Source organism: Gobio gobio (assembly GCF_949357685.1).
Source record: "Gobio gobio genome assembly, chromosome: 14".
NCBI classification, from domain to species: domain Eukaryota; kingdom Metazoa; phylum Chordata; class Actinopteri; order Cypriniformes; family Gobionidae; genus Gobio; species Gobio gobio.
The window spans coordinates 21,684,236-21,696,367 of record NC_137107.1 but is presented as its reverse complement, the minus strand read 5'-3'; the positions used below and the strand labels follow the sequence as shown (position 1 = coordinate 21,696,367).

General features: G+C 36.9%; 1 protein-coding gene across 1 annotated transcript in view; it reads left to right on the top strand.

Moving 5' to 3' along the window:
* The first annotated feature begins 10,827 nt into the window (after nucleotides 1-10,827).
* Nucleotides 10,828-12,132, top strand: part of taok1b (TAO kinase 1b) — a 56,272-nt gene continuing 54,967 nt past the window's right edge. Inside the window, exon 1 of the mRNA XM_079835551.1 lies at nucleotides 10,828-11,463. The gene's annotated coding sequence lies outside the window, so the exon portion shown is untranslated. The remainder of the gene's footprint in view (nucleotides 11,464-12,132) is intronic.

Here is a 12,132-nt window from a genome sequence, read left to right as displayed (position 1 = left end):
ACTGGTTTCCTGTTGGATGGAGGAGATATGGATTGGAATGTAATATAAATGCATTGTGCTAAACTCTTGCTTTAAGCTTATATGTTCTGCTAACTTGTACAATATTATACGGGGAGATACATTAATAGGAGATCATTCAAAAATAATTAGTTAATTAGACCTTGGTTTTGAGATGAAAATGTATTAACGACAATACACAACCAATAGAGTTGTTGAACAGACTGTATAGGGCGGCTATAGTGTAGCTTACATTGTTTCACTGTTACAAGGCACATATAGCCCTATATACAGGTGCTGGTCATATAATTAGAATATCATCAAAAAGTTGATTTATTTCACTAATTCTATTCAAAAAGTGAAACTTGTATATTATATTCATTCATTACACACAGATTGATATATTTTAAATGTTTATTTCTTTTAATTTTGATGATTATAACAGACAACTAACGAAAATCCCAAATTCAGTATCTCATAAAATTTGAATATTTCTTAAGACCAATACAAAGAAAGGATTTTTAGAAATCTTGGCCAACTGAAAATTATGAACATGAAAAGTATGAGCATGTACAGCACTCAATACTTAGTTGGGCTCCTTTTGCCTGAATTACTGCAGCAATGTTGCGTGGCATGGAGTCGATCAGTCTGTGGCACTGCTCAGGTGTTATGAGAGCCCAGGTTGCTCTGATTGTGGCCTCAGCTCTTCTACATTGTTGGGTCTGGCATATCGCATCTTCCTCTTCACAATACCCCATAGATTTTCTATGGAGTTAAGGTCAGGCGAGTTTGCTGGCCAATTAAGAACAGGGATACCATGGTCCTTAAACCAGGTACTGGTTGCTTTGGCACTGTGCCAAGCCCTGTTGGAAAATGAAATCTGCATCTCCATAAAGTTGGTCAACAGTAGGAAGCATGAAGTGCTCTAAAACTTCCGGGTATACGGCTGCGTTGACCTGAGAAAACACAGTGGACCAACACCAGCAGATGACATGGCACCCCAAACCATCACTGACTGTGGAAACTTTACACTGGACCTCAAGCAACGTGGATTGTGTGCCTGTCCTCTCTTCCTCCAGACTCTGGGACCCTGATTTCCAAAGGAAATGCAAAATTTACTTTCATCAGAGAACATAACTTTGGACCACTTTTTTCCCTTTTTGTCTTTAGCACAGGCGAGACGCTTCTGACACTGTCTATTGTTCAAGAGTGGCTTGACACAAGGAATGCGACAGCTGAAACCCATGTCTTGCATATGTCTGTGCGTAGTGGTTCTTGAAGCACTGACTCCAGCTCCAGTCCACTCTTTGTGAATCTCCCCCACTTTTTGAATGGGTTTTGTTTCAAAATCCTCTCCAGCAGAGCCGGCTCTCCCTATAAGCGAACTAAGCGGCTGCTTAGGGCCCCGCCGCCACTAGGGGGCCCCCTAACTACAGATTGCACTCGCCAGCGTCGCCGCAGTTTATCACGCAAGACGCTCAATTCGCGTCATTCGCACCGCGCGAAAAGCGCCTTCCGCGCCGCGGGACCTCTAGACGCGCGTCAACGCGCCTTTCCATTGACTTAACATTGAAATCAAATCACTCGCGCCAGACACTCTATTTGCGTTTGGTGTGAACGCAGCATAACGCTAGCTGTCCGTCGATTATGCTGAATCAACATTGCTTGCGCTATGGTCCAGCCGTCGGCCCCAGCTCCGGGCTACAGACCACCTCCTTTGAATGTATTTTCTTTTTAACAGTTAACGTTACATGACCTACACTAGTTCTGGGAAAGAAAAAAACGAAAAATCTTTGTCTCAATAGACGCTTATTACAATAAAAAAATAGTTTAAGAACATTCGAGAGAAAGAAAGTAATAGGAAGAGAAAGAGCAATCATTTGACAGTCAAAATCAAAATGAAGTTTAAAATAAAGCGGTTAAATACAAGCTTTTTCTTATGGTCTTAATTGAATAGGCAATTAAAGATTATTAATAAATTAATCTATATACTATTATGAAATATTTTATATATTGTTAAGCTAAATCGCCCAGACCATTTAAACCTAAAGAAAACACAGTGTCCTCTCTGAAACATTTTTGAATGATGATCGATACAAGACACCTAAAAGCAAAATGGATTTGTGGTAAATTTGAGTAAAGAACACTGTAAAAAAAATCAGGTCCCCAATTGAAAATTTTCTAGTGAGCGATCACATCTAAATTTTTCAGTTGGCCAAATTGAATTAATGTGAATTGATGCATTTTAATTCAATTAAAATTCAAGAAATTAAATTTGGCCAACTGAAAATTTTAGATGTGATCGCTCACTAGAAAATTTTCAATTGGGCACCTGATTTTTTTTTTTACAGTGAATGTATTACTGTATGTAATCATAAAAGGTAAAAAATATCTCACTCCATGCTGTGAAGGTTTAAAATATGAACAGTATGTAACAGTTAATCAACCAATAATTAAATAATATAATTTAACATTGGATTTCTTTTAATTTACCCTTAACATAATTGTAAAAAACTAAATGTCACTTTCTCAGGAGGAGCCATTCTTAGATATTTTGGTGGTCGTGGAGAAACATTTCAGGAGGCTGACACCAGAGATGACACAAGTAAATATTTCCCACTGCCTTTCTTTTGAATAGTTTTGTTCGCAACTTCAACATAGCTAATTTTCCTCTTGCCAATAAAAAATTTAGTTTTATAATCATAATTCACTATGTTGTCTAATTGTACTTTAATATTAATTTAAAATGAATGTGTTTTATCTACTCTGCATACTGTATTTATTATTAATTATATTATAATCTCAACAGCTGGAGGAGGTGACTCTACTGCTGCTTCAGTAGAGCATAGCGAGCCGCATACCACTATGGCTAATGTTGTAAGTTAGCTATATATTGTTAATGCTAAATTATTAATATTTATTTGTTTACAACAAATTGACCTTAAATTTGCAAATCTATAATCTTTACTTTTACTGTTTCAGTGAGTGTACTTTAATAAGCAGTAAAATAATTGTAGGCAATCATGTTAAAAGATATACAGATGAAATATGTAAGTGTTAGATTGTATACAGTTGCTGGTTTGCAGTGCAATACTCCATTATTCACTGCAAGGCAGGGCCCCAAAATTATCCTGCTTAGGGCCCCCAGATTTACAGAGCCGGCCCTGCTCTCCAGGGTGCGGTTATCCCTATTGCTTGTACACTTTTTTCTACCACAGCTTTTCCTTCTCTTCGCCTCTCTATTAATGTGCTTGGACACAGAGCTCTGTGAACAGCCAGCATTTTTTGCAATGACCTTTTGTGTCTTGCCCTCCTTGAGCAAGGTGTCAATTGTCGTCTTTTGGACAACTGTCAAGACAGCAGTCTTCCCCATGATTGAGTAGCCTACAGAAGACTGAGAGACCATTTAAAGGCCTTTGCAGGTGTTTTGAGTTAATTAGCTGATTAGGTTGTGGCACCAGGTGTCTTCAATATTGAACCTTTTCACAATATTCAAATTTTCTGAGATACTGAATTTGGGATTTCCATTATTTGTCTGTTGTAATCATCAAAATTAAAAGAAATAAACGTTTGAAATATATCAGTCTGTGTGTAATGAATGAATATAATATACAAGTTTCACTTTTTGAATGGAATTAGTGAAATAAATAAACTTTTTGATGATATTCTAATTATATGACCAGCACATGTAAGAGGTAAGTGCTGAACATCAGTATCACAGCACATATCAAGTAATTTATGCTCATAATTTGAAACATTTTTGTGACATTACAAAAAGTTATTTTTATAAACCAACCAGTGAGCTAGCATGAACATAAAAGGAAACAAAAGAAATAACTTTTAGTGAGCTAACACTCAATATCAGTGATATTTGGCACTCACATTTCCGTCCTTCGGATGAGACATTAAACCGAGGTCCTAACTCTCTGTGGTCATTAAACACCCCAGGATGTCCTTTTGCGATGCAATGTGTATTCGGACACCTTTCTGTCAGAACCAGTATTAACTTCTTGAGCAATTTGAACTAGCTTGTCTGTTTGATCGGACCACACGGGCCGGCCTTCGCCCACGTGCATCAATGAGCCTTGGCCGGGCGAATCGGCAAGTACTGGTTCACCAAATCCAGAATAGACAACAAAAGTAGTGGTATTCTTTGAAAAGTAAAGAACTCAAATGACATGCATTTAATTATACAATTAATAAAACCTTGTTTAAAATTAACCATGAAATAAATGATATACAATATCAATAATAAAAGTTGTATGAAAATGACTGCAGACTAAATAGGTTAACAAATGAGAACATAACACAGTGTACACAGAACACAGATCTATATGATTGGAAATACTAATTATTAGTTAACAATAGGAATTACTTATAAAGGAAATCAAGCACTATAATGCCAAATCATAGCACTCTAATGCCAAGTTAATGGGTTCGATTCCCAAGGATAAAATGTCTACCTTATGCATTGCAAGTCATTAAACAACTTTATTTTTAAACATGTAAGGTTAAATCTGACATGCAAAATATATATGCTATATGCTTAAAATATATATTTTAAGCCTATTACATTAATCATAAGACATCCTCTATAGCAAGGTAGGCAGTCAATAGAACTTGATATACTGTTTTCTGCAACATCAGCAATCATTAATCCTCACTTAACTACAGATACAGATCATAGAATATGGGTCAGCTGTTATTTAAGACACTGATAGCCAATGGAGGTGTTTGTAAACAGGTGGGATCGATAACACTCAGGTTCTCTATTGTAATGTCTGATGGCAGCACAAACAAATCATACTTTTGCTTTTCATAAAAGGGTACCTTTATAATACAGTTTGTAGTTTGAAGTACATACAAATACTGTGGAGACTGTTCTCAAACTGTTCCTGATATAATCTTTTTTACAAGCTTAGAGCTGAGGTAATATTGTTACCATTTCCTTTGCCAATTGCAAATGTTATGAGTCATCAAAAGCTCAAGACATGTATTTTTTTCTCGGTTGTTTTTACATCCTTTCTCCTCAACCTGTGATCTCTGCTGACAGTTTTTTTTTCTCTTTGTTTTATACTATTTTTGAGGTTATCTCCAATAATTATTCCTAATGGAAAAAGTTTGTCAAATTGAATTGAGTTCAATAATGTGTCGAAAAGTTCTATGTGACGCAATAATAATAATAATTGTTGCACAATTAGATTTACATTAGGTTGTCAAGTAAATCAGAAATATTTTAGATGCTGCACTATATGTTTAGGTCACTAATCAAATAAATACTACAAAATAAATCTTTATATCTGCCACCAGGTAGAATGATACGTTATTTTTTGTTAGGCTCCACATAAGTAAATTTTTCATACACAAATATGTATCTACAATATGCAGGGCCGGCCCGTGGCATAGGCGGAATAGGCAAATGCTAGGGGCGCCACTCATCCATAGGGGCACCAAAATGTATTACTGATACTATTTTATTAATATTAATTTGAAATATTACCAAATAAAGCGCAAAAAAAAGTCCCCCGCCTCTTCCCGGTCCGCCTCATCAATCTCCCCCCGCCGATCTACTTGAAGTGCGTCAGAAATCAACGCGCGATCAGTTTAACGTTGGAAATTTGTTGTGTCGCGTCGCCTCTCGCCGCATCCAACGCAGACAGGATTGCTTTCATTTTTTAGGGTGCTTGGCCGCTCGCTCCAGGTGTTGACACGGTGTAAGTTGCCTGATTATTTATGACGGATGGCCGAATTGTAGTGTCAAAAAAGACAGAAGCCCTCTGATGCAGGGAAGATAAGGGATACACTGCTCTTCTTACATAGAATTTGTGTTTTGTTTATCTAAAAATGATTAAATCAAGGTGCATTTACTAGATAAGTAAAATGACAGAAGATATTTTTCTTGTTTACTTGAAAATAAAAAAAGAGTTTTTGCTTAAAACAAGCAAAATTATCTGCCAATGGAGTGAGAGAAATAATCTTGTTCCTGATTGAAATCTTGTTTCTGTCCCAAACAGAAATAAGATTATTTTTCTCACCCCATTGGCAGATAATTTAGCTTGTTTTAAGCAAAAACTCACTTCATTTTGATTTTATTTTCAAGTAAACAAGAAAAATGTCTTATGTCATTTTACTTATCTATAAAAGCACCTTGATTTAAGAATTTGTAGATATTTGGACTGTAAACAAGAAAAAGATTCGTGTTTAAATAAGAAGAGCATTTTTTGCAGTGTAAAGACAGAAGTAAAGTGATGTAGGCAAATTAATGAACAGTTTATTTAATTGCATAGTAGTAAAATACTAATGTTTGCTAATTAATTCAGTTATTTTTACCTTAAACTTTATGCAAGCAGCTGTTCTGGGTTCTCCAGAGGCCACAGCCAGTGTGATTTTGTACAAAATAAATAATATAAAAATATTAAACGCATGTAATATCACTTTTTTAATAGCCTAATGTTTTAACTCTGCAGTTGTGCAGTTTTAAGGGAGTTTTAAGGGGGTGTATCAATTTTAAAATGTATTTGCCCAAATTAGTAATGATATTTATATACAGGTTTATTTAAAATAGCAACATTTTATGTAAAATTCACATTAAATATCTAAATTTCTGTTTAATTCCTGGTGAAAACATGAATGCTCATAGCTTAGTGGAATATTGCTGCCATCTACTGGAAAACAAACACTTTTGCTAGTTCTCAATGAATAGTTTGTGCATGAATGCTGAGATGGTGGAACTGATACACAGAAGGTTGCTGGTTTGATCCCAGCGGTCACCACCAGTGTGTCCTTGAGCAAGGCACTTTACTCCATGTTGCTCCAGGGGGATTGTCCCTGCAATAAGTGCACTGTAAGTCGCTTTGGATAAAAGCGTCTGTCAAATGCATAAAATGAATGCTAGATTAACTCCTGCTCTTTGTGTTTAGGCTGTAATGTGGCATAGGTGCAATTTTTGTATAGTTTGACTATCATCAGCCTTTAAAAAATAAAAAATAATAATAATAATAATATCATGAACATAATGACGGGGTAGAATGGACTGGACATCATATAAAACAACAACAATAAATATAAAAATAAAACATCAATGCATTACAAAAATAAAACAGTACGAGTGTTTCCAAAGACTGATAACGTGTAGTGCTAAACCTTGACACAAGGGGCACCAAGTAAAATCTTGCCTAGGGCAGCAAATTGGTCAGGGCCGGCCCTGACAATATGCATACACATTTCTTTAGAAGAAAAAAAAAGAATATATATATATATTAAAACTGTACCCATAATGAATGTGTATATAGTCTATTATAATAGATACAAGTGTGTAAAGGTGCTGCATAAATGAAACAATATTATTTAGCTCTCTCATATCTTTAATGATCTCCCAGAATCATAAAGATGTACATATTCCCTGTTGAGTTACTTGAAGTTCAACTGAAGAGGTTTTAGCTAGGTTTTAGCATCATCATAAGGAAGAGAAATATATTATATCTGTATGACAACGCTAATTGTTTTGAAATGACCTTAAATCTGAGAATATGTTGGTGTATTTAACATTCTAAGTTCAAATTTGACTGAATATTTGATGTTTGCAATCACGTATTCATTGTCATGTTCATTGTCTAAAAAAAATTACATATGAAAAAACAAAAACAAGGTGCTTATTATATATATGCTCACTGCATTTTAATGACCACAATCTGTCAAACACCTTTACGGATAAAAAAAAAAATACAGATATAATATTGTATAACATAATCATTTTGTTCAAGTGAGGATTATTATTAAAAAACAATATCAAAGGAGCCAAGAGGAAATGTTGTTGAAGCTATAAAGAAATTAAAAAGAAATGAAAGCACTTAATGGTACACTAAAAAAAAGTAAACCTTTTTTAAGATTTACGTATTTCAATTAATAGTAAAATTCCATCAAATTTAATTAAATAATCCTTATATTTTAATTGAATAATTGATTAAGGATTATTCAATTGAAATACATAAGGATTATCCAATTCAATTTTACTATTAATTGAAATGCATAAATCTTAAAAAAGGCTTTTTTTTGAGTGTACATATACATTATTATATTTAATGAAAACAAATAAATAACAACAAATAACCCTTCTCCCAACTATGAAGAACAAATTCACAATATCTCCATCTACAGCATGAATGACAAATTGACAAAAAGTTAAAGTAAAACTACAATAGTATAAGAGACAATGTCATATTTATATACATTTTAAATTGGGAACACCTGCAAATATATAATCGGCCAATCACATGACTTGATGCAATTATGCATGTAGACATCAAGACGATCTGCTGAAGTTCAAACAGAGCATCAGAATGGGGAAGAAAGGTGATTTAAGTGACTTTGAACATGCCAGATGGGCTGGTCTAAGTATTTCAAAAACTGCTGATCTATTGGGATTTTCACACACAACCATCTCTGGGGTTTACAGAGAATGCCACATGTCTGTCCTGTCTCGTACAGCACAAGTGGTGTTTTGTTGTTTTGAGCTATGTGCTCTTGTCAGATCCCATCCCTCTTGTTATCTAATTATTGATTCATTTGCCCCACCTGTTGTTCCCCATTACCTGCCTTATTTGTCCCCTATTTTATTTCCTTGTGTTTTCAGTCTTATGCTGATCCGTTGTCTTCATTCATGTTGCTGTCTTGTCCTGACATGTCTTCGGTTTCCCTGCTCCTTGTTCCTGACCCCGGTGTGTGTCTGGATTATGTTTGATTTTCCCCCTCGAGGATATTTGTTTTGCAGTTATGTTTATTTTATAAATCTTTTGGTTCCTCTGCATTTGAGTCTTCATCCCTTTTCTTACCCACACGTGACAGAATAGACCTAATAAGATAAAATATCCATGCGGTGAGTGACAGTTCTGTGGGCAAAAATGCCTTGTGTTGTGTGGTTCGAGCTGATAAAGAGGCAACAATAACTCAAATAACCACTTGTTACAACCGAGGTCTGCAGAAGAGCATCTCTGAACACAACACGTCAAACCTTGAAGTAGACACACTGGTGCCACCCCTGTCAGCTGAGAACAGGAAACTGAGGCTACAATTCACACAGGCTCACCAAAATTGGACAATAACAAACATTGCCTGGTCTGATGAGTCTTGATTTCTGCTGCGACATTCAGATGGTAGGGTCAGAATTTGACTTAAACAACATGAAGCATGGATCCATCCTGCCTTGTATCAATGGTTCAGGCTGGTGCTGGTGATGTAATGGTGCGTGGGATATTTTCTTGGCACACTTTGGGCCCCTTAGTACCAATTGAGCATCGTTTAAATGCCACATTGTTGTATTGTTATTTGTTGCTGACCATGTCCATCCCTTTATGACCACAATGTTGGTCTGATGGTTGTGTACAACACAAAAATGAAAGCCTGTCAACAATAAAAAAACGAGTAATATTCACGGATGTGTGCCAACCCATCTGTGTCAAGCACAACAGATCTAGAGTTCATAAAACCAGTTTTGCCTGTCTTTCACAGTTATGAGACAGTCCGGGCATGTTTTCTATTGGTATGGATACTTGTCATGCCACATTATAGTGACAGTGAAGCAGAAACAATAAGATATGCTTTTTGGGTTTGGTTCTTTGAGTGGGTTATCATCTGGGCGTTGTGGGAATATATGAATTTGATGACCGGCAGGTGGCTTAGAGCTATTTGTGGAAACCAAGCCTAATGTTACATGTTAATCAGCTAAGAAGCTCAGCACTCTACAACTGCACAGTCTCACTCGCACCAAGGATAAAAACACTGAACGAGTCCTCTGTTCTATAGCATACACATTACACAACCAAACGTTTCCCGCAGAAAGAGAAAGTAAGGTCTAATGGGCTTGGGGCATATTGATTAAAGTTATAATATGGGTGATTTGGAAACATACCGGTTTGTTAATGGACAGATTAACTTCTTAGAGCTTTTTGCGTAAGCCTTCTGTCTATTTTGAGATTCCATGACAATGATGATTCTGTAAAAAATCCTTTAGTTCAGTAACTACTGAAGAAGACACCTCACAGCTTGGTACTTGTTTTGTCCCCACCCAGCCTGTTGTGAACGCTTCACACTATGTGAAGTCTGACTCATTCCCATGAATCGGTTCTTTTGAGCAATTCAGATCCTGGTGTAACATACTCTAGAGAACATACATTACATCAGTCAGAAGAGTGAAAGATGGCTTTACTTGTGATGTAGTCCATGAAAAGGGTCCATTGAAATGACACATGGATTCATATTGGAATGACAACAGATTTACCATCGTTCTGCGAATTTTCGCAGGCGAAATTCATATTTATCATCTTTCTGCGAATTTTCGCAGGTGAAGTTGCCATTTACCATTGTTCAGCGAATTGTCATACATGGAATTTGGTAATTACAATAGCAATTTACTAAATCTGGAATTTTGCAAGAGTGTGTTTCCCCGTGTTTCTGCAAATCGGCTATTAAGGCCTAACATAGATTTTGTAACTTGTAGCTAGCCTTGCAGATTTGAATGCTAGAACTCATACTAATAATTTTGTAAACTGTATTTGTAAGTTAAAATGTAAACTAATTTACAATTGTACAATGTTTTACATGGGGGGGGGGGGGGGGGGGGTTATTTCAGTGTGGGATTAACTTCCTATTTTAACCCACTTACCACTGGAAGAATTAACCGTCCAAACTGAAGTTAAAACGATGTTATACAGCATCTTGATCAAGTCTTGCCTAATATTTGACATCAAATTGATATCAAGGTGCCCGTTGGGACCAGGTTGGGACGTTTTGCTAACCGATTCATTGAAAAGATCCGATTCAAAAGAACGATTCGCTTGCGAATCGAACATCGCCTCGGTGCTAGTTGGATTGCAGTAGGAGCAGCGAGAGTGGATAGAGAGAGAGAGAGAGAGAGAGAGAGAGAGGGAGAGAGGGAGAGAGGGAGAGAGAGATGAAAATCACTGCCCGGCCACAAGACAGACGGGCCACGCATGAAGAACTTAAACGGCCGAGGCGACATTGAAGGGCTGTCATATCTCGGGTGGATACGGAGAGCGCCCGTGGTGCTGTTTAGAGAGCTACCCACATAATTTCTCCCGTGTTTTCCACGAAGTGAAGGAGGTGAAAACTACCCGCCGCCATTTTTTTGGAAGTGACTGACTGGGAGTGGAGAGTTAACGTTAGCTGTAAACTGGCCACAGCTGATTTAGTTTATATTCCCTGTGAGTCATCACCTTCAACACTGTCAGCCCGGACGGCCTGGGCACTGTAAATACACCGACTCTTCTCCACTTTACGAGCTGTCGAAGGTCCAAAGGAATAAACAAGAAGAGAATTTGTTTACACATTTCTCCTGAATTCTCACTGACTGTTCCTCCCAGGATTGCTGGTGTGGGCTAAGTTAAGTTAGCCACATTAGCACGCTGAGGATTTCTCCTGGAGTCCACTCAAACCTGGCCTGGTGGACGGGTGAGTTCAACTACACCCTCAAACGAGCCGTTTATCTATTCCTGCCAGGACCTCGCTGATGTCTCGCTGCGGTTGTGTCGTTATTTTGTCGTCGTATGAAGTTGGCTAACATTCCTCGAACTACTCAGCTAATATGTGGCTAATATGGCTAAGTTGGGTTTGGTCTAACGTACAACTTTTCGCGTTGTTTAATCCTGTGAAACAGCCAAACTGAAACCATGCCTCTTGAATAGCCAGTGTCACTAATGAAAGAGAGTTTTGTTGCTGGTTAGGTGAATTGCAGCTTTATTTGTCCCAGCATGCAGGGTTAACAAACTTGGTTAATTGTGTTTTATTTTGCTGAAACTACTTTGGTATTCGTAAAACTGAGTGTCGAATGGACTGCTGAAATTGTGTTTAGTTGACTAGCCAAATGTTTAAACTTGGCAAACTTGTGCCCTTCCTTGAAGGATTAAGGATTAAACCAAGAGGTGAGGTAAAACATGGGTTTTTTTTTCTAACATTAGTTTTTTAACGTAATTTATCAATAATAATTTCAGCTAACCACATTGTTTATACGACAATGTCCAGTGTCGCATATTATAGCAATGACACTCCCTCCCAGTTTCACTGCACTGTTTCCAACAGCAGGCTTTGATAACACAATAAAACAAGCCTTTTAGGGCCTTG